The sequence below is a fragment of the Cibotium barometz genome, chromosome 10, assembly GCF_041138505.1.
Source record: "Cibotium barometz isolate CiBa-2024 chromosome 10, ASM4113850v1, whole genome shotgun sequence".
In the NCBI taxonomy this organism is placed as follows: Eukaryota; Viridiplantae; Streptophyta; class Polypodiopsida; order Cyatheales; family Cibotiaceae; genus Cibotium; species Cibotium barometz.
In genome coordinates, this window is record NC_141055.1 from 15922367 (window position 1) to 15949705 (window position 27339).

General features: G+C 42.1%; 1 protein-coding gene across 1 annotated transcript in view; it reads left to right on the forward strand.

The window, feature by feature from the left end:
- The first annotated feature begins 13104 nt into the window (after positions 1-13104).
- Positions 13105-27339, forward strand: part of LOC147634594 (uncharacterized) — a 63563-nt gene continuing 49328 nt past the window's right edge. Inside the window, exon 1 of the mRNA XM_086803705.1 lies at positions 13105-13274. The gene's annotated coding sequence lies outside the window, so the exon portion shown is untranslated. The remainder of the gene's footprint in view (positions 13275-27339) is intronic.

A 27339-nucleotide genomic window follows, 5' to 3' on the forward strand; every position in this document is an offset into this window, starting at 1 on the left:
GTGGTATTTTGCAACATATATGGGTCCATTTTGACCATGTTCATAGGGTGTCTGGATGGCCCACAATTTCTGCCCACGTATACAATCCATTCATTCGTGAACTAGTCCCCATAACTACGTGTGAATTTAGAGTTGAGGATCGACATGCATAAATAGAATTTTGGAAAATGTTGAATACAATGGTTCAGCAAAATGGCTTTCATAAACCTGAGTTCCGTGGATTCATGGGCAGATGAAGCAATTCTAATTGGATGGTTGTTCGCATCATTTATTTTGGAGGGGCAAAGAAAATATTGCCTAAGAAAGAGAGAATTTATGTTTTCCATTGGGAACAAAGTATGGTGAGGCACTCGCATAAGTGTATTCAACCATCTTTCATTGAGGAACACAAGTCTCTGTGTAGAAAATGGAGAAATAAAACATCTTTTGGCAAAAGACTCATTGATTTGGCTCACACAACTATGCAGGAGATGTGTATTGACTCTCTTGAGATGCAACATGGCAACGTGGCAAGAGAGGTCATCAAAGTGTGTGCCAAAAGCATCCACTATGTGCGAATCCAAGCGAGATCTTGGATGAAGGCAGTCATCGGCTAGAGTATGTGACTGTGACAATAGACCGTCCACAGGGTAGCACGTGGAATGCAGAGAGTGCGGGACTAAAATGCCCAAAACACTGTGGTCAATTCGCAAAACTACTCCTGGTAGCAAAGTTACTTGTTTTGGGCGATTTCCAAGAAAGAATAGCAGATGTGGCTCTCAAATTATTGATGTGGGGTTGGACAAAAACAGTGGAGTTTTTACTCCATGTTTTTAGGGTCGTATTTAGGTGGAGTTGTTGGAGGGTAGTGTGGTTCTGTAATTCATCTTCGACACCTCTCTTAGGATGTTGACGAGGACCATGTGATTGGCGCACCAGCAGCAGCGAGACTGGGGTCTAGCCTATGGAAGAAGGTACCAATTTGGATTGTCATCATGAGGTGCAAATGCTTGAAAGAAATGGATTCGTTTTGCAAAAAAGGATTGCTATTTTGCAAAGCACACAGAATAATACGGTTGCAAATGGTACGGTGGCTAGTACTTTTCGTCCACGGTTTCGTGACGAGAAAATTGTGAGATGGAGGACAAGGTTAACAAAATAATGGGTCGAAACTTGGACGGACAAGTAATCCATGAGGCCATTATTGTATGCAAATGAGTCTCATATCTTTTACGTAAGCATTGGTGGATCTAGAGCATTGGGAGTGAACTACTCCGTTGTATGATCAACAACTTTCCAAGATGCACATGTGATGATTTTCAGAAAATAGAGAGTAAGCGTTCTACATACATTCCATGCAAGCACATATACTTTGTTTACTTGCAAGTCATTGGTTTGGATGCAACTGCTCATGAGTTTATTCACCAAGCAGCTCTAACAAAAATTGAGTTGTTTCAAGCACTTAGAGGAGGCAAGTGATCAAATGTCACACCTTAAAAGAGCATGGTTGAATGTGGTTTTTTTTAATTGGATGTTTATGCCTTTTTGGGGCATGCAGGACATGGGATTGTTAGAATGTTTTGTGTACTTACAATGTTTTCTCTACCTATATTTTGGACTAGTTTTATGTATTGGTGGTTCAGGCAATTTTGGGACCTTCCAATTGATTTGTGGTTATGTAAGAATGGTCACTTATATATGCACTCTAATATAGACAGATTTTGTGTATTGGTGGTTCATGCAATTTTGGTATCTTCCGACTAGTTTATGGTGAGGTGTCAATGGAAAATTATATAAGTTCTTATGTCTTATGCTCGTTGGATTGGTAAAAAATGATGCACTGTTTTCTAATTACATTTGTGTTTTGAAATTTTGTTTAGAAAATTTTAAATTTTTAGGTTTTATTATCAAGTTTGGCTCTAATTTTCACCTCACTCATAGAAGGTTGCTTGGAGAATGAGATTGCCCAAACTAACCTCATGGATGAGGAGGAATATTCATTATGGAAGGTGGATACCAAATGGAGAGCAAGAATGCAGAAGGTGTTATGCCTACCCCACCTAGTAGCAGTGGGGCTACAAGGTCCTTTATAGCAAGTTCCAAAGAACCACCATATGGGTCCACTACTAACATAGAGGTAGGTGGCTCAGGTATGCAAAATGGAATAAGAGTCAAGTACCGCACATCGATATCAGAGGAAGCGGCAAAAAAATAAAGGCCACTTTGAAAATGAAAGCTACGATGGTAGAAGAAGTGCAGAGGCTGGAGCACAAGCATGAAGTTTTCAAGATCAAATTGCATGGGGATGATGTGCATGTGAAAGACAAACCGTATTATACGTGTGTAGCTTTTGCAAATAGAGAATCCAAGAAGAAGCCATATCTTGCATACAAGCACTTGTACTTCATTTATTTGCATGTTCTTGGCTTGAGCCAGAAGGAGAATATGTTCATCCACCACCAACTTGAGCTAGAAGGGGAATATGTTCATACACCAAAAACCTATCCTATTGGACTTAGAGCTTTATAATGCCTTGTCTGGTAGGAGAACCTAACCTAAATTAGACCATTGAATGCATGGAATTTCATTTCCCATAGTATTTTGGGACTTTTGTAACACCAATGGAAGCAACCTCATTTTATAGGGTTCAATTATGTAATATCTTTCTCTCCCCCTCCCTCCCTCTCCCCCCTTTCGCTATGGATTGTGCATTTTTAAGTAGGTATGGCATTAGAAAACATGGTCTTCTATTGATGAATGGTGTTCGCGTTACGAGCATTAGAAATCTTAGGGAAATGAGAGGGGAAAAAAGAGCTAGAGAGAGAAGAGAGAGGTATGGTGGACCGCAAAGCACACAAACCCTTATCTGAAATTGCATGTACAAAAAAAAAACCATACATACTCGCTCTTCCCCAAAAAAGTACAAAAGATGCCTTTATTATTGTGGTGTAGAAATTTGAGGAAAGATGCTTTTATTATTAACATTAAAAAATAAGAAATGTGTTTTTATTTTGTTTATTGAAAAAGTAGAGTACATCTCTCCCACTACTATAAATATAGAGATAATCTCCATAGCACTTTGTTAATCACCATTTAGCTAAGCCTTATTAGTAGAGTACACCACCCACAATCCTTCTTTATATTGTTTGTGCTGGCCTCATCAAAATATTAGCATTGAAATTGTTGCTACGTGTATCACAAGGGAGGCCACCAATGCAGTAGAAGACCATAGATGGTGCACAAGCATGGAAAAGTCTCACATCCTTATCACTTCTTGGTAGTGATGGTGATATTTCTCAAGTGAAGACCAAAGTGATGTGCTTAATTGCGATATGGCGAGCCCATGGTTTTATTGATGATGCGTCTGAGCATCTCTTGCTCAAGGAAGTGCAAAAGGGAACAAATTTTCTTCACTTACTTTGTGCCTTCACCTTATAGGACAAGCGAGGCCCATAGAAGTAAAGATGATGGTATACAATAGTTTTGACTGAAGAGTTATATTTGGAAGTTGTATATGAATGAACTTGGTTTTATTTTCACTTTGAAGTAATAACCTCAATCTAGAGGATATAATGTTGTTATGTTTTTCCCTCTTTCACTCCCTCTCGCTCTCTCTTTCCCTCTCCCTCTAAAATTACTCTCTCTCTCTAATTCTCTTCGCCCCTCTCTCTCTTGATGGGAGAGAGGGAATCTTTTTGGAATTCGCTCGCTAGAAAATGCTCACCAGAAAAAATCCCCCCTCTATACACTTGTATACCAAAGGCATCTCTCTCTCTCTCTCTCTCTCTCTCTCTCTCTCTCTCACACACACACACACACACACACGAGAGAGAGAGAGAGAGAGAGAGAGAGAGAGAGAGAGAGAGAGAGAAGTTATAATTTATTTCCTTAATACAATAAGGTATAATGTTATGAGTTGATAACTTAATTTGATTAATTTGGTGAAAGTTTACTTACTTTCTTAATTTGGTGGGGGTTTGTTCGTTTTCTTTCATATTAATTGTTTTTTTTATGTCACACTTAGGATCATACTACATGTTCTCTTTAAGCTTCCTCAAATAGTTTTAGCCTATCAATCAATAATAAGGTATGCATATAAAGTATTTAATATCAATGAGTTGTGGACAAGAGAAGACTAGGTGTATTGATATTTCTTTATTTTGATAATTAATTAATTGATCAATTTTCATGATACAATAATCTTAAAAGGATATTCACATGATTTTTTGCTAGTAGAAAAAAGAGAAGGTGCTTCGAGCAAGAAAAAAACTACTTTTTAGAGAGCAAATTGTAATAATGATAATTATTTCATAATACACTATCAAATAAATATTTTATTTTATTTACTAAAAACATTATTGCTTGTATGGATATGTTATGCACTTGAGGTTTTTTTTGGAACATTCATTTAAATAATTAAGTGTATGCATTGAGTGTGTCGAAAGGAGGTCCATAATTGCCATAGGCTAAATCAAGTAAAAGATCCTAAGATCCCTCTTGGTACCACCAAGAGGAGATTGGGCCTTGGTACTACTTAGTCAAAGTATCTCAAAGCCTAAAGAATAGTTATTATCATAAAACGATAAGTGCAAAGTACTTGGAGATATAGGTTAGATATTTTTGCCATGGCTAGAAACACTTCTTGAAAAAAGTGACATGAATTCTGTTATGGATGTCAGAGAAACTTGGACATCTTTACTATTTAATTTAATAAACATTTTTGATAATAAAAGAACATCATCACTATTTTAAAAATTTCATTAATATATAATTTATTCTTTTTTTAGGAGTTAAAGGAATATATCATCATATTTAAGTGTTTATGTTGTTTTTAATGCCAACAACCTAATCTTCATGATAATGATATCAAGATGAACCTAGAATAATAGGCAATAATGATGTCTTAATAATTAATCAAATATGAAGAAGCATGCTGTTCTCTTTTTTTATATGAGCTTAAGAAAAGGAGAGCTTATTTTGGCTCCTGGGGGGCGCGGGGGAAGAGGCCACAAAAGAATCCAGTTTTTTGTAACCTAAGTAATAAGGAGACTCCCTAAGTAATGTAGTAGAAAGGGAGCCACAAAGAGCACCCTTAAATTTTCTCAAAGAAAATGGGGCTATAAAGAGACTCCAAGTAACTAATTAGAAAGGAAGACACAAAGAGCCCCCTTAAATTTTACCAAAGAGAGAGTAAGAAGAAGCAGGGTCCACAAGCCTCCTTATTTCCCACAGTAGAGTGAAAAAGGGGGGCCCACTAAAAGCTCCTTGCGTAAGTAGATTCAAAATAATGGTAGTCAAAGAAAAGCCCCACTTTTGGGAAGCTACATAATAGGAAGGGGGAGTAGTTTTCAACCCCTTTTTATATTTCATCATGATCCACTTAGGATGGAATTTAAAAGATGGTTAAACCATATCGTTACAAATCTCCCAAAGTCATTGAAGCTACTACTGATGAATTAGAGAAAGATTCAAGAATTTATTTAATATCCTAGAGAAACCTCTTGATTTATACATTGACTCTCTTATGATTATTTTTTAGAGGAGTTGTCTCATTTTTCCCTTTATCTCGGACTTCTACATTGACTCTCTTAGGGCTATCTTTGAAAGACGTTTTTTTTTCTTATATGCCCTAGACTTATAAATTGACTCTCTTAGGGCTATCTTTCGAAGAAGTTATCTTTTTCTTTTCTTTTCTTTTTTTGGTATTCCCTAGGCTTATACATTGATTCTCTTGTATGCCCTAGACTTATACACATTGACTTGTCTTTGGAAGAAATTCTCTTATTTTTTTCTTATATGCCCTAGACTTATACATTGACTCTCTTAGGGTTATCTTTGGGAGAAGTTTTCTTATTTTTTTGTTTTATTCCCTAGGCTTATACATTGATTCTCCTGTATGCTCTAGACTTATACACATTGACTCTCCTATATGTACTAGACTTGTACATTGACTCTCTTAGGGCTATCTTTGGGAGGAGTTTTTCCTTATACCCTCATTGAATGCAAAACTTTATGTTCATAACCAATCTTAACAAAAATACCCAAACACTTAATGATATATAAAACCCTACTTAGACAACAAACACACATTGTACTAAATTCTTCAAAGTTTGACCTTTTTTATTTATGGTTTTACAAAATTCTAACGTATTAAATTTTATAAGTTGGATGTACCACTCTAGAATATCAGTCCTTACCTTACCTTTTAAATTATAATGAGTGATATTGTGGAGTGGTAAGGAGAGGGAAAGGAAGGAGAGAGGGAAGAGGGTGGGAGAGAGAGAGAGAGAGAGAGAGAGAGAGAGAGAGAGAGGGGGGGGGGGAGAGGGAGGGGGAGAGAGAGAGAGAGAGAGGGGGGAAGGAGAGGGAGAGAGAGAGAGAGGGGGGGGAATGAGAGAGTGTAAGAGGGAGGGTGGGAAAGGGAGAAAGAGTGAGAGAGAGGGAAAGAGTGATTGTGCATAGGGAGGGTGGGAGAGGGAGAGGGAAAGGAAGGAAAGAGGGAAGAGCGTGGGAGAGGGAAAGGAAGGAAAGAGGGAAGAGCGTGGGAGAGGGAGAGAGAGATGGAAGAGGGAAGAGCTAAGTCGGGCTGGAGGAGAGAAAGTGGGATGGGCTATGAGGTGGTGGTAGAGGTAGTTGGAGGAGATGGGAGGAGGTAGTGGTGGAGGGACTTCAGAGAGAATGTCCACATTTTTAAGAGAGAAGAGTTGCCAGCAAAAGTTCCTTCCAATGCTCCCTCCACCAAGCTCCCTCAAAAATGACACTTGGGGTGGGACTCCCCTTTTTCTTTAAGTAACATAGTAGAAAGAGAGTCACAAAAAGCACCCTTAAATTTTATCAAAGAGAGAGTAAGAAGAAGCAAGGTCCACAAGCCCCCTTATTTTCCAAAGTAGAGTGAAAAAGGGAGACCATAAAAACCTCCCCTCTTAAGTAGATTCAAAATAATGGTAGTCAAAGAAAAACCCCCCTTTTGGGAAGCTGCATGTAGGGAGGGCAAGTTCAACCCCTTTTTCATGCAATTGGCAAAAAAAAAGGGGAACCATATCTCCTCTTTTTCCAGGGAGGAGGGATTTTAGGAAGGTCATTAAAGATAGTCCAAAAGGGGGGGGGTTTCGGCCCTCATTTTATCTTTTTATAAACACAGATTTTTTATAAACGCAACCCAAAAAGGATTTTTAGAAAGATCTCATAGATTTTTTCATGTGGAAAGTGAGTTGTTAATGATTCAAAAAAAGAATTGTTTGTATGGAAATTTACTCTTAATGGAAGAGATTGCTTTATGTAGGGGAACTTTTATCAACTTTGATACTCTTAACTATTGTACGTCTAATCACTTTGAAGCCTTTATGAAATAGTTCATCATGATCCACTTAGGATGGAATTTAAAATATGATTGAACCATATCATTGCAAATCGCCCAAAGTCATTGAAGCTATTAATGAATTAGAGAAAGATTCAGGAATTTATGTAATATCCTAGAGAAACCTCTTTGGTTTAACATTGACTCCCTTATGAGTTGTCTCATTTTTTTCCTTTATGCCCTAGACTTCTATATTGACTCTATTAGGGCTATCTTGAGGGTTATCTTTGGAAGAAGCTCTCTCATTTTTCTCTTGTATGCCGCCCTAGACTTATACATTGACTCTCTTAGGGAAATCTTTGGGAGAAGTTCTCTTATTTTTTTGTTGTATTCCCTAGGCTTATACATTGATTCTCTTGTATGCCCTAGACTTATACACATTGACTCTCCTATATGCCCTAGAATTATACATTGACTCTCTTAGGGCTATCTTTAGGAGGAGTTTTTCCTTATACCCTCATTGAATGCCAAAATTTTATGTTCATAACCAATCTTAATAAAACTACCCAAGCACTTAATGATTTATAAAACCTTACTTAGAGAACAAGCAGAGATTGTACTAAATTCTTAAAGTTTGACCTTTTTTATTTGTGGTTTACAAAATTCTAACGTATTAAATTTTGTAAGTTGGATGTACCACTCTAGAATAACAGTTATTGTCCTTACCTTTTAGATATCTATAGCCAATGAGCATACTTTTGGCTAGCTTGTCAATGTACATGAATGCATTATTTCACAATTTGCTTTAGTGGCTTCTGGTCTTTAAGAGGCCAAGCATGCTCTCAGGGCTTAAAGGGATTAAGAATGCTATCTAGAACTATGATGAAGAATGCTTTTAGGGCTTAAAGAGGTCAACATTTCTCTTTGGAATTGTGATGAAGATGTGTATAGTGAAATGTGTTATGCATGTTTTTTGGAGTATAGATGATGTGTACTCTAGGAAATTAGGGACAACCATAAAAAATCCCAAGAGTGTCAAGTGGTGTGGCTTGCAACAATGCTAGAAACGGAAGAAAGCATGCTTTAAAAAGTCCTCTTTGAAAAAAGAAAAAGAAACGTTGAAAGCGATATTGTTGCCACAAAATAGTCATCTAAAAAAATTAACAAGAACATATAATGTTCTTCACATATGGAGGTAGAGGTTCTCTAAAAGTCATGTCTTACCCCATCACTTCTCATAATTGGACAACATATACATCACCAAACTACCTCATCATCATTCATCTATCTTGATATGACTCCTAAAAACTTAGCAATATTATTCTTTTTTATTTTCAATTTTAAGCCTTTTCAACTTGTCTCATTGAGGAGAAGCTGATGGGCCTTCAAACATCCTCTCAATCTTTTTTTTTTTTGGAAATCGATAAACAATTTTTTGGGGTTTTTTGTCACCAAACATAGGGTTTTTCTCTTGCATTTTAATCGAGAAATGAGTGATATATAGTTCTATGAAGAGAAAGGAGCTATTGTTTTTTAATTAAATTTAAAAATCAATAAATTAACTAGCAATAAAGCAATGTGCGTAAGGCTATACAAAGGATTCTAGTTATAAGAGCAATTGATATAATCTAAGTCCTAATTTAATCTAAACACAAAATAACCCAAACAATCTTAAAGGAGTACGCTTTGAAGAGATTAAAAGAAGAAAATTAAGAAATGCTAGATGTTGTTTCATTGATGGAAGTGTCTCTTATATAGGCAACTTACAAGGTCAAACAAACTAACTTAAAAATCTTCATGCGTCATGATATGCACCCCTTTTGTGTGTAAGTTAACCTTTCTACATGTGAAGGCATATAATAGCTTTCTTAAGTGGTAGGTCCATACCTCCCACCTTTTTCTCTTTCTCTGGATTTGGAAAGCCTTAAACTTTATATATGTATATATGTATATATATATATATATATTGTTAGAGGCCATCGATGGTCTTTTACTCATCAAGATTTTGGTGAAAAGGATAATCATTACTTCTTATAAATCAATAAGAACAAGAAGAGCTAAGAAGGCTTACCCTTTGTATGTCAAACTTTTGAAATTCCAATCGTTAAAAATTTTGGATGTCACTTTTTTTTTTTTGTAGTGCTCGATCCCTTCTAAGGTGGAGGTGACTTTATGAAGCTACACATTTTAGATATAAAGGAGGGCATTAAGATTAGATGTAAACAAGTTTGTGTTGGCTTCAACATTATGATAAAGGATAAAAAAATTCGGACAGTTAACTACGATGTCTTTTGGCAGGTGCCTTGTTTTACTACTACGATGTCTTTTGGACAGTTAACTACGATGTCTTTTGGGGCAGGTGCCTTGTTTTACTAGTCATACCACGTCTCTCATACATTACATGAGCCATGACGAACGTAAAGGCCTTGAAGACAATCCTTCACGATCTCTGGCTAGGCCATTGTCTCCCATTTGAGGCAATGGGTAAGAGAGTAGAGTGAAAAAAAGGAGACCATAAAAGCCCTGCTCTTAAGTAGACTTAAAATAATGGCAGTCAAAGAAAAACCTCCCTTTTGGGAAGCTACATGATAAGGAGGGCAAGTAGATTTCAACCCCTTTTTCATGCAATTGGCAAAAAAGGGGACCCATATCTCCCCTTTTTCTAGGAAGGGCATTAAAGTTGCCCTAAAGACAGTGCAAAAGGGGGTTTTTTTGGCCCTCATTTTATCTTTTTATAAACACAAATTTTTGATAAATGTAACCCAAAAAGGATTTTTAGAAAGAGCTCATAGAATTTTTCACGTGGAAAGTGAGTTGTTAATGATTCAAAAAAAGTATTATTTGCATGGACATTTACTCTTAATGGAAGAGATTGCTTTATGTCGGGAAACTTTTATCAACTTCGATACTCTTAACTAGTGTATGTCTAATGACTTTGAAACCTTTATGAAATGGTTCATCATGATCCACTTAGGATGGAATTCAAAAGATGGTTGAACCATATCATTTGCAAATCTCTCGAAATCATTGAAGCTATTGATGAATTAGAGAAAGATTCAAGAATTCATGTAATATACTAGAGAAACCTCTTTGATTTATACATTGACTCCCTTGTGATTATCTTTCAGTGGAGTTGTCTCATTTTTTTCCTTTATGCCCTAGACTTCTACATTGACTCTCCTAGGGCTATCTCCTAGGGCTATCTCGAGGGCTATCTTTCAGTGGAGTTGTCTCATTTTTTTCCTTTATGCCCTAGACTTCTACATTGACTCTCCTAGGGCTATCTCGAGGGCTATCTTTGGAAGAAGTTCTTTCATTTTTCTCTTGTATGCCCTAGACTTATACATTGACTCTCTTAGTGCTACTTTGGGAGAAGTTCTCGTTGTATTCCCTAGGCTTATACATTGATTCACATGTATGCCCTAGACTTATACACATTGACTCTCCTATATGCCCTAGAATTATACATTGACTCTCTTAGGGCTGTCTTTGGGAGGAGTTTTTCCTTATACCCTCATTGAATGCCAAACTTTATGTTCATAACCAATCTTAATAAAACTACCCAAACACTTAATGATTTATAAAACCTTACTTAGACAACAAGCACACACAGTACTAAATTCTTCAAAGTTTGACCTTTTTTATTTGTGGTTTTACAAAATTCTAACGTATTAAATTTTGTAAGTTGGATGTACCACTCTAGAATAATAGTCCTTGTTCTTACCCTTTAAATATCTATAGCCAATGAGCATACTTTTGGTTAGCTTGTTAATGCACATGGTTGCATTATTTCACAATTTGCTTTAGTGGCTTCTGGTCTTCAATAGGCCAAGTATGCTCTCTGGTCTTCAATTTGCTTTAGTGGCTTTTGGTCTTCAATAGGCCAAGTATGCTCTCTGGGCTTAAAGGCATTAAGAATCCTATCTAGAACTATGATGAAGAATGCTTTGGGGGCTTAAAGAGGTCAAGAATTCTCTTTGGAATTGTGATGAAGATGTGCTTTGGGGGCTTAAAGAGGTCAAGAATTCTCTTTGGAATTGTGATGAAGATGTGTATAGTGAAATGCCTTATGCATGTTTATTGGAGTATAGATGATGTGTACTCTAGGAAATTAGGGACAACAATATTTTTAAATTAAAAATCCAAGAGTGTTAAGTAGTGTGGCTTGCAATAATGCTAGAAACGAAGAAAACGTGCTTTAAAAAGTCCTCATTGAAAAAAGAAAAAGAAAAGTTGAAAGCGATATTGTTGCCTCAAAAAAGTCATCTAAAAAAATTAACAAGAACATATAACGTTCTTCACATGGAGGTTGAGGTTCTCTAAAAGTCATCTCCTACCCCATCACTTCTCATAACTAGACAACATATACATCACTAAACTACCTCATCATAATTCATCTATCTTAATATGACTCCTTAATTACTTAGCAATATTACTATGTTTTACTTTCAATTTCAACTTGTCATTAGGAGAAGCTGATGGGCCTTCAAACATTCTCTCAATCTCATTTTTTTTAATAAAATTGATAAACAATTTTTTTGGGTTTTTTCAACGAAATAGGGTTTTCCTCTTTCATTTTAATCAAGAAATGAATGATATATAATTCTACGAAGAGAAAGGAGTTATTGTTTTTTTTAAATTAAATTTTAAAATCAATAAGTCAACTAGCAATAAAGCAATGCACGTAAGGCTATACAAAGGATTCTAGTTATAAGAGCAATTGATCCAATCTAAGTGGTACTACCGTGAAGGAGTATCCTCTTATATAGGCAACTTACAAGGTCAAACAAACTAACTTAAAATATTCATCTGTTATGATATGCACCCCTTTTGTGCGTAAGTCAACCTTTCTACATGTGAAGGCATATAATAGCTTTCTTAAGTGGTAGGTCCATACCTCCCACCTTTTTCTCTTTCTCAGGATTTGGAAAGCCTTAAACTTTATATATATATATATATATGTATATATATATATTATATATTGTTGGAGGCCATTGATGGGCTATATATATATATATTGTTGGAGGCCATCGATGGGCTATATATATATATATATATATATATATATATATATATATATATATATATATATATATATATATATATATATTGTTGGAGGCCATCCATGGGCTGTTGCTCATTAAGATTTTGGTGAATAGGATCATCATTACTTCTTATAAATCAACAAGAACAAGAAGAGCTAAGAAGGCTTACCCTTTGTATGTCAAACTTTTGAAATTCCAATCGTTAAAAATTTTGGATGTCACTTTTTTTTTGTTTTTTGCTTTTTGTTTTTGTTTGTAGTGCTTGATCCCCTCTAAGGTAGAGGTGACTTTATGAAGCTATACATTTTAGTTAGAAAGGAGGGCATTAAGATTAGATCTGAACAAGTTTGTGTTGGCTTCAACATTATGATAAAGGATAAAAAAATTTGGACATTTAACTATGATGTCTTTTGGTGGCAGGTGCCTTGTTTTACTAGTCATACCACGTCTCTCATACGTTACATGAGCTATGACGAACGTAAAGGCCATGGAGACAATTTTCCTTCACGATGCGTGGGCGTAGGCCATTGTCCCCCATTTGAGGCAAATGGCCATATGCCTCATATGTGAACATGAGTTGCAAAATTCATTTTCTCAAATTGTGTGAAAATTAAAGTTCCTCCCAAAAAATTATAAAAGCTATATTTGAGATGGATTTACAAGAGTGAGATTGAGAAGGGGGGCCGAAGTTTTTTAACAAGGGACACGTGTGCATGGAAGCAAAAAGTAAGTCAAGGAGCCCACCTAGGAGCATATGACACGAAAGAGCAAGCTGAAAACTTTACTCTTCTCTGCGCTGTTCTTTATAGCCCCCATCTCTCGTACGAGGTTCAGCCTTTCGAGCTCATTACGGATAACGAATTTAGGGTTTCTGTGCTCTGTCACAGGCGCCCTAACAAGAAAAATCAGGTTTCCAGGCGAAGCCCCGGCGCGCACAGCTTGCCCTGAAGAAGGTATGACTGTTGCCCCTCCCCTTCTTTCGCGTAGCAATTTCGTCCTGCCGTGAAGATCGCTTGCAAGTGATCAATCTGGTGGCCTTTTCGCACGTTCAGCCGAGTTCTACTTCTGAGCAAGACAAAGTAAAGCTAGCAGATTTGATCCTCATATCCATATAGGTGCATGTGTATGGATGCATGTATGTCTATATATCTATGTGTGTGTGTGTTTCCGTTGAAACGTTCAATAGTCAACAGATCACACCTCCTCCCTCAGCAACCCGCTGCTTGCCCCGAGAGACTATTTCTGAGCAATCCACTCACTTATGTAGAGTCAACAGTAAAAGAATTCAGAGAAATCAGCCCTTAACTCAATGGGCTAAAGAAGAAGAAGTGGCTAGCTTACCATCCAGTTATAGCTTCTCCCTTGAGCTTGAGGCTGGTTACTTGGATATCCATTCGGTTGTGAGCCTTGATTACGAATTGTTCACTAACTGACACACACACACACAAACATATATTTCCATGAGTAGACCCATCTATAGTTGGTACCCTCCTGGAGGCGGCTTGGGCTTCTTGCTTGAAGGCGTTACAACTTGTGGCGGCTTGTGCTTTGGGGCCATATACCTATTAGGTGCGGATTTGAATTCGATATTCACATTGATCTGACACTTAATCAATTATTAAAAGCATCTCTTGAATCTGGATTTTAATGTTACGGTGTCCCATAAAGTTTAGTATTAGCCTAGCCCCATATCTATTGATGTGAGCCAAGTTATGATGCTTAGAAATAGTCTCTTAAGATGTTCCACCTGTCTCTAAATAACTATCTTCTCAGAACACATTCTTTTGCTTGATTAACATCTTTGTAACATGCATGTTTTTGAGAGCTTGCTCTTAATAATCCAAGTCTGCTTGTGGTCCATGAGGGACAAGTCGAGTTACATTATGGTTGGAACGAGACAATCTCTAGTCCTTAAACACATTTTTAGTCTAGTAACGTGAAATACAAGCTGAATCACCATCCTAAGTAGTATCAAGAGTTTCATTACTAGTATCACTTTGTAATGCCACTATATGTGGGTGGAAGCCTCTAAACTCTTGTGAGAATAGTTGAGACCTCTACCAACTTTTTGTTGGAGAATGCACAGGCGGAAGCAGAAAATGAGCAAGAGAGAGAGTAGAGAGAGCTTGTGGACAAGATCACCGTTTATATTAGCATGAAGGCTTTACAATGACAATTAGCCACCAGCAAGAGAATGTTGAACTTGTGCAAGGGATTGGATGATTAAGTGAGAATTGGGAGGCCTCCTTTATATAGTGCATGAGTGAACTGGCCGACTGCCCCACGACTCATAAAAGAAGAGAAAAATACATAAAATGCCTAATAATATGTACAACCTAAATACATCGAGATGCATAAATTCTAACACCCCCTTTGCATCTCATAGTGTGCAAGAGTAGGAAGAAGATAAGCCGATGAAGATGCAACCATGGACACACCAGCATTGCGAATACTAGAATCACCTCGGAGAGAGCATCCACCAACCTGTTTCCTTGAAACAAAATGCCACCACGATCAGCAAGGAACTTTGCTTAGCCACGAATGCCCACACAAGTGTGGAGTGAACTCCAAGAACAGATGATGAGATGCTGGACACACCGTGCCCATAATCCCCAATAGTGGACGGAAAACACATCACGTCCTAAAAGTCTTGAACAATGAACTCGGAAGAGATTCAGTCCATATTCTCTCTTATACAAAAGATAACCATGTGCTGCCAAATGTCTAATGCTTGGAACTCCGAATCATGTTTTCCATGCACCAGTAAGTGGAGTTGCAATCAGCCCCCTCTCCTGCCCACAAGCCTCCTCTGGTTGGAAGCACATGGGGGGAATTCCATGTGTACTACAGAAGTACACCATTTGGGTTCTCTTGAGCCGGAAGTGCCCTAGGAGCCCTAGAAGTGGTACTAGAATGTGTATCACTGTCATGTGTCATGTCTTTGTCCTTTCTCTGAGATGAAGCCTTGCCCTTGGTCTTGTCCTTCTTCTTGGACAAACAATCCTTGGACAGATGTCCTCTTTTCCTGCAAGAGAAGAAGCGACTCCGACCTTTCTTCTAAACTGAGGAAGCGCCTGGTCAAAACTGTTGAGACTGACACCTTAACTTACCTTGTGAAACGGGAACGGACTCCTCCTCCAAGAGTAGGGAGCTAAGACCATCAAAATCCAACTGAGTGGATGTGACGTGGCACCTCAAAGATCGAGAAATCACAGCATAGTCTAGGGGAAGCTTGGTGAGGATAAGTGCATTCAACTGAGAAGAGGACAAAGCAGCACCCATAGCCAGTAACTGGTCATGGATAACCTTGGCCTTCATGAGAAACAACTGCATGGAACTACCTTCAGGGAATAACAAACCATAGAGCTGTCCTTGCAAGATAACTGGCCTCATCGATGAATCTCGAGCAATGAGATCCTCCAATTTAGACCATACCCGATGAGCACTGGTGAGAGTTTGCACTGCCGGTGAGACCTCCTCTATGATGGCCCGCACAAGCACTGAATGCGCCTTTGAGTCCCGATTCTCCCAGTCTTGTAATTCCGCAACAAAATTCATCCTCCTGATCCCAAGTCTGTTAGAAGTCATCTCCTGTCTATTTGTATACACCAGGGCCTCTGTTGTGGGTGTGCCCGCCCGTATATCATTTTTCCACACTCCCCGTATTTTTTTTCCCTATTTTTTCCATTTTTTTCTAGTGGCTGGAGGGCTGCCAGGTGATGTCAAGAGCACTCTGAAGCTGGCCGACTGCATCTGTATCAGTCGTGGGCTGTAGGAGTGCTGGCCGACTTGATTTGCTTAGGCGTAGGCATCTGGAGCTGGCCGACTGCTATTTTCAGCAGTCGTGGGTTTTTACTCAGTCGTGGGCACTTTCTAGAGCTGGCCGACTGCCCTCATGGGTTTGTATATATTGCCCCTCATCCTCCTCCACTTTCTCATTCAGTATCTTCGGGATCTTGTGTATAGAGAAGAGTTTACACACATCTCTCTGTGTTTCTTGTGCTGATTATTTTCTGCAGTCTACTTGCTCTTGTCTACCCAAGTTTGGATATCATTTCCGCTGCATATTCTGACATGGTATCAGAGCCCTAGGCTCTAGGAGATCTTGGGCGTTTTTCTGAGCAAGAGGGGGAGCAACAGGTTGCTGATCGGTGGACTGTTTCGGGCTGAACGGGAAGAGAAGGTGCAAGAGAAAGGCGGGCAAAGGGGCTGGACAGCCACTTGCATATTTTCTGATTTTCAGATTTTTCCCCACCCACCCACCCTTTCAGGTTACTCTCCGAGATGGCGGATTTACTTGAGATGGCTGAGAAGCACGTGAAGATTCCGACTCTCCCCACGTTCCCAGTGGATCGGCAGTTGGACGGGTCCAATTATGGCATCTGGAAGGTCATGATGGAGTCAGTTTTGGAGTCATATGATCTTGCTGATTTTATTATCAAAGGGGGGCAAGGCCGGAAGCTGAGGAAGGGGAGTTATTATCGACAAGGAAGGACCGAGAGGCACAGGCACAAATGTGGGACCGTGTCAACGCCAGGGTCCGGTCATTTATATTCCTCAATTGCACACCACAGGTGATCAACCATGTGAAGCACATGACGCTGGCGAGAGGCATATGGGAGCACTTGGCTTCTTTGTACAACAGGGTGTCACCCATGAAGCGGATATCCTTGGAAGTGCAGATGCGGGTTATGAACCCTGCAAAGTCTTCGACGATGCGGGAACACATTAACAAGCTGCAGGTCCTTCAGCAGGAAGTCCTTCAAGCTGGGAAAGAGATATCATCTGAAGATATGGCCATCACGTTACTTTCCCACTTGCCTGGTCAGTATTCTGCTTTCTATTCCTCGTTGATCACTAGTGGCAGGCTCAGCACCATTACTTGGGAGGAGCTTGTGCCAATGGTCTTGGACCAGGAGGAACGTTTTACGAACCCTCCTCACGGCGGAGGTTCGGAGGCCTTAACTGGCCAACGGTCGAAAGGCCGTAATACCAACAAGGGCAAAGGGAAGGCTTCACCAGATAAGTCTTCCGAGAAGAAGCCTGATCCAGAACGAGAGAAGCTGAAGGCCGAAAGATCGTGTAATGATTGTGGCGAGAAAGGCCACTACTGGAGGAAGTGCCCTAAGCGGACAGGGAAGAGTGCTGAGTCCTCAGCCTCAGCTGCGAAGACTCCGGCATTTGTGCACTTGGAGATGGTGGACTCCGATGCTTCATCATCTTCGAGCGAGGAGGCAGTTAGCTTCACCGCAAAGGATACCCGGGAATGGATTCTCGACAGTGGTGCTTCCAGGCACATGACTCCATCCCGTGACTTCTTCCTGGATCTGAAACGGCAGTCAGGTCGTATCTTTATTGGCGATAACTCCACTATTCCGATACATAGTGAGGGCCGGATGGAGATTATTCCCGACGGCAAGGGGGGCAAGCATGCTTCCCGTGTTCTTTATGTCCTTGCTCTGGGCTTTCATCTTTTGTCAGTGCATGAGGTATGCAAGACTGGCTTTCGGGTAGAATTTGAGGAGCATTCAGTTGCTCTGAGGGACCGTGAGACAGGCAAAGTTGTTTGGGAAGGCGGTGTGGAGAATGGCATCTACAAGCTCTCTGCACTCTCCTCACTGACAGGCTCTCAGGTCGGAGAGTTGTGGCACTTTCGTTTTGGCCACTTAAATGTGGATGCTTTGAGGCGCGCCTTCCGGGACCAGATGGTGGTTGGCTTGCTAGATGTTGGTAGTAGGCAAGGACGCTGCAGTTCTTGCATATGTGGTAAGCAGCACAGGGAATCCTTTCCGAAGCAGGCTTCCAGGCGGGCTTCGAAACCATTGGAGTTGATTCACACTGACTTGTGTGGACCACAGCAGATACCATCCTTGGGAGGATCTCTCTACTTCATGCTGCTTGTTGATGATTGTACCAGATTCACGTGGGTCTACTTTCTTTCATAGAAGGACCAGGCTTTTGCTCGGTTCAAGGATTGGCACGTGATGGTGGAGAAAGAGTCTGGATTTCAGGTCAAGACTCTCAGGGCTGACAAAGGAGGTGAATTCTCCTCGACTGTATTTTTCCGGTTTTGTGCAGATCATGGCATCAAGAGGGAATTGGCCAATACCGGATCGCCTTCGGAGAATGGAGTTGTTGAACGTAAGAACAGGACTGTGGTGGAGATGGCGAGGACCATGCTGGAGCATCGAGATCTTCCTCGTCCACTTTGGGGTGAGGCTGTGGCAACAGCTGTCCATACCATTAACCGCTCTCCGACGACTTCTGTACCCCATATGACTCCATTTGAGGCATATTTTGGCAGGAAACCCGATGTCTCGCACTTCCGTGTCTTTGGGAGTGACGCATATGTACATATTCCGAAGAAGCAGAGGGGGAAGCTTGACTCCAAGTCCCGCAAGCTGGTATTTGTGGGGTATAACTCTCTTTCCAAGGGATACAGGTTGTATGATCCAGAGAGGAACGAGATTGTTGTCAGCCGGGATGTGGTCTTTGATGAGCATGTTCCAGCATCCACTGTCGAGGAGCCGCCACTTCTTGGAGATCCAGAGTTTGATGATGATTCCCAATCTACCACTCCAGTTGATCCACCTCAGTCATCACAGGAGGTTGAGCCCGCAGCTGGAGTTGAGCCCCCGTGACCACAGGAGGCTCCATGATCTGTTCGAGTACCTAGGTGGTTGATGGACACCCTTCGGGAGTCAGGTGTCACGGAGCTACCCTCCGAGTGGACCACAGAGGACGGCCCTCGAAGATCACATCGAGTTCGAGATAAAAGCAACACGGCGGAGCTTCTTCAGGTGAACTATGCTCTTATGTCTCGTATCATGCGGGATAAAGAGCCCACTTCCGTCAAGGAAGCCCTTTCACAGGATACTTGGAGGGAAGCCATGCAGGTGGAACTTGACGCCATCGAGAAGAACAACACTTGGGAGTTGGTACCGAGGCCGTCGAAGCGGTTAGTCATTGGTGTCAAATGGGTCTTTAAGACCAAGTACGCGGCTGATGGGTCGGTGGACAAACACAAAGCCAGGCTCGTGGCTAAGGGTTATGCTCAGCGGCCAGGCATCGACTACGAGGATACCTTTGCACCGACAGCGCGGATGACCACGATTCGGACCGTTCTTGCCCTTGCTTCTTCTCAGAGGTGGCCCGTGTACCAGATGGATGTAAAATCGGCGTTCCTTAATGGTGACCTGCAGGAGGAGGTGTGTACGTTGAGCAGCCTCCAGGCTTTATTGTTCTAGGATCGGAAGGGATGGTTTACAGGTTACGTAAGGCCTTGTATGGTCTTAAGCAGGCTCCCAGGGCTTGGAATCAGAAGATTGATTCCTTCTTTATTCGGACTGGATTTCAGAGATCGGTTGCAGATCCGAACCTGTATCTCTTTCGGGAACGCGGCATGGTCACACTCATCATCCTTTATGTGGATGATCTCATTCTCACCGGCGGTCATGTGGAGCACATCGGAGTGACGAAGGCTGCCTTGTCAAAGGACTTTGAGATGACCGACTTAGGCTTACTCCACTTCTTCTTGGGGTTGGAGATCTGGCAGACCCAGAGGGGGTTTTTCGTCTCTCAGCAGCGGTATGTTCATGAGTTGCTTGAGGCCTTTGGGATGGCGAACTGCAAGCCTATTACTTCGCCGATGGACCCGAACACAAAGTTAACCGTTACAGATCCTTGTGAGCCAGTTGATGCCTCGCAGTACCGGAAGTTGGTTGGTTCATTGATCTGGTTGCTGAACACCAGATTGGACTTGAGCTTCTCTGTGGGGCTGTTGAGCTCTTTTATGCAGACGCCATTGAAGACTCATTGGGAAGCAGGATTGCGGATCTTGCGGTATCTGCAGAGTACGAAGGATCTGGGACTCTTTTACACAGGAGGGAATGGAGTCAAGCTCCAAGGTTGGAGTGACTCAGATTGGGGAGGAGATCCAGACACGAGGAGGTCTACTTCAGGATACACTTTTACCCTCGGCTCAGGAGCAGTTTCTTGGAGCAGCAAGAAGCAGCCAACTATTGCCCTTTCTTCGACAGAGGCAGAGTATCGGGCTGCTTGTGGTGCTGCTTGTGAGGTTGTATGGCTGCGGAGGCTGCTAGGCGAGATGGGGTTTCCACAGAGGGAGCCCACAGTCATCCAGTGTGATAACCAGAGTTGTATAGCTATTGCTCGGAACCCGGTTTTCCATGCCCGGACCAAGCATATAGAGATACAGTATCACTTTGTTCGTGAGAAGATCTTGGCGGGTGACATCTTGCTACTTTATTGTTCGACGGAGGACAATGCGGCGGACCTCTTCACGAAGTCTCTACCTCAGGCTACGCTCAGGCGGCACTCCAGCTCCCTGGGGTTGGTTACACAGCCAGGAGCTGAGAGGGGGTGTTAGAAGTCATCTCCTCTCTATTTGTATACACCAGGGCCTCTGTTGTGGGTGTGCCCGCCCGTATATCATTTTTCCACACTCCCCGTATTTTTTTCCCTATTTTTTCCATTTTTTTCTAGTGGTTGGAGGGCTGCCAGGTGATGCCAAGAGCACTCTGAAGCTGGCCGACTGCATCTGTATCAGTCGTGGGCTGTAGGAGTGCTGGCCGACTTGATTTGCTCAGGCGTAGGCATCTGGAGCTGGCCGACTGCTATTTTCAGCAGTCGTGGGTTTTTACTCAGTCGTGGGCACTTTCTAGAGCTGGCCGACTGCCCTCATGGGTTTGTATATATTGCCCCTCATCCTCCTCCACTTTCTCATTCAGTATCTTCGGGATCTTGTGTATAGAGAAGAGTTTACACACATCTCTCTGTGTTTCTTGTGCTGATTATTTTCTGCAGTCTACTTGCTCTTGTCTACCCAAGTTTGGATATCATTTCCGCTGCATATTCTGACAAAGTCCACCTCCTAGAGTTTTGAGGACGCTCGGGCTTCCTCTCAGCGCCCTGAACAATATCCCACAAACCCTTGTGGATGAACCAGATCTGCATTTGAAGCGTCCAATGGGCATAGTTGGGTCCTTTCAACTTGTCATCCTTGTTCGTATAGGGGGGAGCCATATCCATGTTACCATATTATAGTAGTGATGTGTGTGAACACACTTAGGACCGCCGGGGCACTTTTTCCCTCACTAGGAGGTTTTTTCCCCCGTGCATTGTATATATGCCCATTATCTTCTAGGGCTTGTGATCTTTCATTTTAGGCACTCATAATACACTACTGTGTTGTGCTCAAGCTTCCTCATCTTCTTGAAGTTGTGTGTGCATTCCTGCAACCCTAATTCCAACAATTGGTATCAGAGCAGGCTTCCTCCTCCCGGGCAGCATCACCGGCACCTGCCGCTTCATCTCCTCCGATTGCAACGAGGTTTCACGAGCGTCTGCAGGTTAGTATATGCCGTGGGAGAGCCCATAGGGCTTGTTTTTTTCAGAATTTTGATCTGAAGTCATTTCGCTCTCCGTTTTTGCATTCCAAGTACTGCGCAGGCAAAATCGTCCTACTGTGCAGATTTTCTGTCAAGATTAAAATCTGCAGGACAGGTGCCCATTCGTCTGTTTTGGGCTGTGCTACATAGCACAGGTCGATTTTATACAGGTTTACCTCTTACAGACAGCATTTACATCTAGTAGTACAGTCATTGGCCATGGCTGACAACAATGATGTATTCCGCATGTTGGCTGCTGAGGATAAGTTGGATGGCACCAACTATCCATTGTGGGCATATATGATGCGACATGTATTGGTAGCAAAGGGGTTATGGAACATTGTGCAGGGTATTGATGCACGTCCTATTGTGGCTGGGAATGCTGCAAACACATCAGAAACAGGTACTGTTGATGATGGTGCAGGCACAAGTGCTGTAGCAGCTGTTCGAGAACCACCACTTTCAGCAGAGCAGATTCGTTGGGATGGTAGAGATGCGCAGGCTCATGCCTTGATTGCGCTGTCTGTCAAACGTACCATTATCCCACATATTCGCTCCTGCAGGACTTCTAAGGATGCTTGGGATGTACTTGCCACATTGTATCAGGCAAGAAATGAGGCTCGTGTTGCTTAGCTCCGAAAACAGTTGGAGAATGAGCATATGAACGAAGGTGATTCTATGGATAACTTTTTGACAAAGATCAAGGATTTCAAAGAGCAGCTCATTTCTGCAGATGAAATCCTGTTAGACAGTTCACTTGTGCAGACTGTTTTGAATGGTCTACCAGATTCTTATCAGGGTTTTGCTTCCACTCTTCGCTTGATGATGAAAGGCAATCCCAATGCCTTATCATTTGAGGAGTTAGTTTCTGTTTTGCTGCAAGAAGACCAGTCAAGGCAAAACAGGAATATTATGCGTGTCGCAGATCAAGCTTTCGTTGCTAGTCAGAGAAGCGGGAAAGGTAAAGCTGGCTTTTCTTCTAGTAAGCAGAAATCTGCAAATGCTGCGCAACCAAAGAAGGAAGACAAAGATGAGAAGAAGGGTGACAAACAGAAGACATTTTGCAAGTACTGTAAGGGAAATGATCATGTCATCAAAGCGTGTCCTAAGCTGGCTGCGAAAGAGGCTAAGAAGAAAGAGGCTGGTATGGCTGTTGCAGATGCCTCTCCTTCTAACAATGAATCTGCTAATGTTGTGCTAGATACAGAATGGGCATTCAATGCGCAGTGCAGTTATGACCCATCTTTGCATGACACATGTATGTCTGCAGTAGATTCAGATGTATGGTACTTTGACAGTGGTGCCACTAAGCATATCACCTCGCAGCGCAGTTTATTCACTTTCCTTGAGTCTGCTCCCACAGGGAATACTGTCACTTGTGCCAATAACTCCTCTTATCCCGTTAAAGGAGTTGGACAGATTGTGCTGAATGTTGCAAATGGCAACACCTTTACACTTTTTGATGCATTGTATGTGCCAGGGATCAAAAAGAATCTGCTGTCAGTCTCCGCATTTGCCAAAACAGGTTTGGTTGTAAAATTTGTGGATGACAGATGTACTGTTCATGATCTCTCTTGTGGTGACATCATTGTAGCATCTGGTTCACTATGTCGAGGGCTGTATAAGCTCAATATGGATGGCAAATGTGTAGAGGATTCAGCATGTGCTATTATGGATACGCAGGCTATTTCAAATGCAAAACTGTGGCATGCACGTTTTGGTCATCTGAATTTTGCAAGTTTGCTGCGCCTGCAGAAATCTGAAATGGTGTCTTCTTTGCCTAAGCTTGAGGCACCTGTCAAGCATGTTTGTGAGGGCTGCATATTGGGTAAAATGCAGCGTGCTTCCTTTCCCAAAGATGGATCAGTGAGAGCTGAACGCAGATTGCAGCTTGTTCACAGTGATGTTTGTGGTCCCATGCAAACTCCATCATTTGGAAACTACCTTTACTTCGTGACTTTCATTGATGATTTTACCAGGCATGCATGGGTATATCCTTTGAAGGCAAAGTCCGAAGTGTTTTTGTGCTTCAAACAGTTTTTGGTTATGGCTGAAAATGTGTCAGAAAGTAAGATGGGCACCCTCCGTTCAGATCGAGGGGGGGAGTATATGTCTTCAGAATTTAATGCATTTCTGGCTGAGCGTGGGATAAAACACCAATGTACAGTGCCGTATACACCACAGCAAAATGGTGTGGCTGAGAGAAAAAACAGGTCTCTCATGGAAATGGCAAGATGTATGGTTAAGAGTCAAAGTCTACCACATGGTTTTTGGCTTGAGGCTGTCATGTGTGCCACTTATGTACTAAACAGGTGTCCCACCAAAGCATTACAGGTTGTCACTCCATATGAGGCTTGGCATGGCCGCAAGCCATCTGTTGGCCATTTACGTGTTTTTGGTTGCCTGGCATATGCATTAGTGCCTGTGCAACATCGCAGAAAATTGGATGACAAAGCTGTCAAATGTATTTTTGTTGGATATAGTGCTGAGAGCAAAGGCTATCGTTTGTATCATCCACAGACAAAGCGCATTTTGGTTAGCCGTGATGTTGTATTTGTGGAAGATGCAGTTCAGCCCTTGGTTTCATGTACTAAGGAGACAGATATCAGCTCACGTGATGTCTATGATACATTGTTGCCTCTTTTCAGTGGTGCACAGTCAAGTGCAATACCTCATGAGGCAGTTTTTCAGCCTATGCAGGTTTTAAATGATGGCACAGATCAGCCTATATCTGATGCAGATGTGCATGATGCACTTGAGGATGAGAGACAAGAGATTGAGGGCTCTAGGAATATGCCTAGATGGCTGGTGCAGACTTTGCGTGACAGCAAGTTGGATGCCCCTTTGTCTAGTCGCACTCGTTCTGGCTCTCATGGTGCCTCTTATGCGTCAGATTGTTATGCATTGGCTGTTTCTAGTATGTGCGATGAAAGTGAGCCTGTATCATTTGATGAGGCACAAAGTTCAGAAAATTGGATGGCTGCTATGCAAGCAGAATACGATGCTATTATGAAGAATAGTACATGGTCTTTATGTGACTTGCCCCCTGGCAAGAAGGCCATTGGCACTAAGTGGGTATACAAATTGAAGCGTAAGCCTGATGGCACAGTGGATCACCATAAGGCTAGGCTTGTTGCAAAAGGTTATGCTCAAGAGAAGGGCATTGATTTTGATGAGACTTTTGCTCCCACATGTCGTATGACCACTGTTCGTAGCATCTGTGCATTAGCAGCTCATAATGGTTGGAATGTACATCAGCTGGACATAAAGACTGCGTTCTTAAATGGAGATTTGCATGAGGAGGTGTATGTATCGCAGCCTCGTGGTTTTGTTCAAAGAGGGCAGGAAAACAAAGTGTGCAGGTTAAAAAAGGCTTTATATGGTTTAAAGCAAGCTCCACGAGCTTGGTATGAAAAAATACATGCATATTTGACTGCACATGGGTTTCAGAATAGTCCAACAGAAAGCACTTTGTATGTTAAACGTGTGGATGGTGTACATCTAATCATTGCTCTCTATGTCGATGACATGCTGCTCACAGGACCAAATAAGAGTCATATTGCTGATTTTAAGGCTGATTTGAATGCCTCTTTTGAGATGTCAGATTTGGGGCATTTGCATCATTATTTGGGGATACAATTTAAGCAGTGTGATGGAGGTATTGCTTTGTGTCAGACAAAGTATATTGAAACATTGTTGCGGAGATTTGGCCTTGAAGACTGCAAGCCTATTGCTACTCCAATGGAGACAGGTTTGAAGTTGAGTCTTCATGATGCTGGAGATCACTTTGATGTCACACTCTATCAGACAGCTGTTGGTTGCCTCATTTATGTATGCCAGACATTCAGTTTGCAGTCTCACAGGTGAGCAGATTTATGCATAGCCCAGGCATTAAGCATTGGCAGGCAGTGAAGCGTATCTTTCGCTATTTGAGTGGTACTCGGCATCTTGGGTTGTTTTATCCCAAGGGGGGATCATTGCCGCCAGATTTACATGTTTTTTCAGATTCTGACTGGGCTGGTTGTTATGACACACGCGTGTCCACGAGTGGTTTTTGCTTCATGCTTGGAAGCTCATGCATATCATGGTTGAGCAAGAAGCAGCCTACTGTGGCCACTTCTAGTTGTGAAGCTGAGTACAGGGCAGCTTTCACAGCTACGGTTGAGTGTGTGTGGCTCAGACGCCTTATGGCTGATTTGGGTGTTGGGCAGCCATCTGCCACCACCATCTTCACTGACAGTCAGAGCGCATTGGCAGTTGCGCGGAACCCAGTGTTCCATGCTCGTACGAAGCACATTGAGGTGCACTACCATTATGTCAGGGAGAGACTCTCTGCAGAAGAGATCAGTTTGGCTTATGTGCCAACACAGGATAACCTTGCAGACCTTTTCACAAAGGCTCTGCCTCGTGAGAAGTTCGAAGCTTTTCGCAAAGCTTTGGGCTTACTCCCTTTTGTGGATTCGTCCACATAGCTAGACACTTCCCTATACATGAGTGCTAGCTCTTGTTCACCGCATCACTCCAGGGGGGATTTGTTACCATATTATAGTAGTGATGTGTGTGAACACACTTAGGACCGCCGGGGCACTTTTTCCCTCACTAGGAGGTTTTTTCCCCCGTGCATTGTATATATGCCCATTATCTTCTAGGGCTTGTGATCTTTCATTTTAGGCACTCATAATACACTACTGTGTTGTGCTCAAGCTTCCTCATCTTCTTGAAGTTGTGTGTGCATTCCTGCAACCCTAATTCCAACAATCCATAGCAACAAGAAACACAAATCTCAGCTCTCAAAGACTTCTCTCAAGTGCTTTCCAACGAAGCGAGGCTCCAAAAACAATCAGCCTTCTCTCAAGTGCTTTCCAACGAAGCGAGGCTCCAGAAACAATCAGCCTTCTCTCAAACTTGAGAGAGGAGGCTGGACAGCAGCAAAACAGTCCAAGAAACCACTCGGAACCTCCTACCGGAAGGGCAGGGACTCGAGGAGGAGGAAGGAGATGCTCGGCTACTTGTCTGGTAACACCACATGCAAGAAATTCACCAACAACTGATGCTGGAGCAGAAAACACAGCCAAAAAAAAAAAAACTCCAATGCTTGCCTTTGTTGAAGAAAACGCAGCCAAGAACCTTGCCGGCTTGCCTCTGTAGGAGAAAACGCAGCCAAGAAACTGGCCGGCAGCAAGACGAGGGTTGCTGGACCAGAAAACACAGCAGATTAAGGAAACACAACCACTGTTTAGGACTGATCTGCAGCCAGGAGGAGCTAGGGCAGAAAACGCAAGGCACAGATGTCAAATCCCCACGGATCCCCTCGTGATCGATCTTGGTTCGAAACTCGAATCCTGCAAACAAACGAACAACAAACAAGCAAGGGGGTGCAAGCCTAACTCACCTCCCAACCATGACAGCCGTGGGCGAGCCCACAGTCTTGGCTGTCCCCTTCGAGCCACGAGTTGAGCTAACTAGGATGACGTACCGACCAATCTCCTCCTCGCGACGTCCCATACCGCCACGAAGTTGCCCTCGCGGGCCTCGAGATTGCTGCCGGCCTCGACTGCATAAAGCAGGTGCACGTCTGCACTAGATCCAGGCTCCAAGACCATAGAGC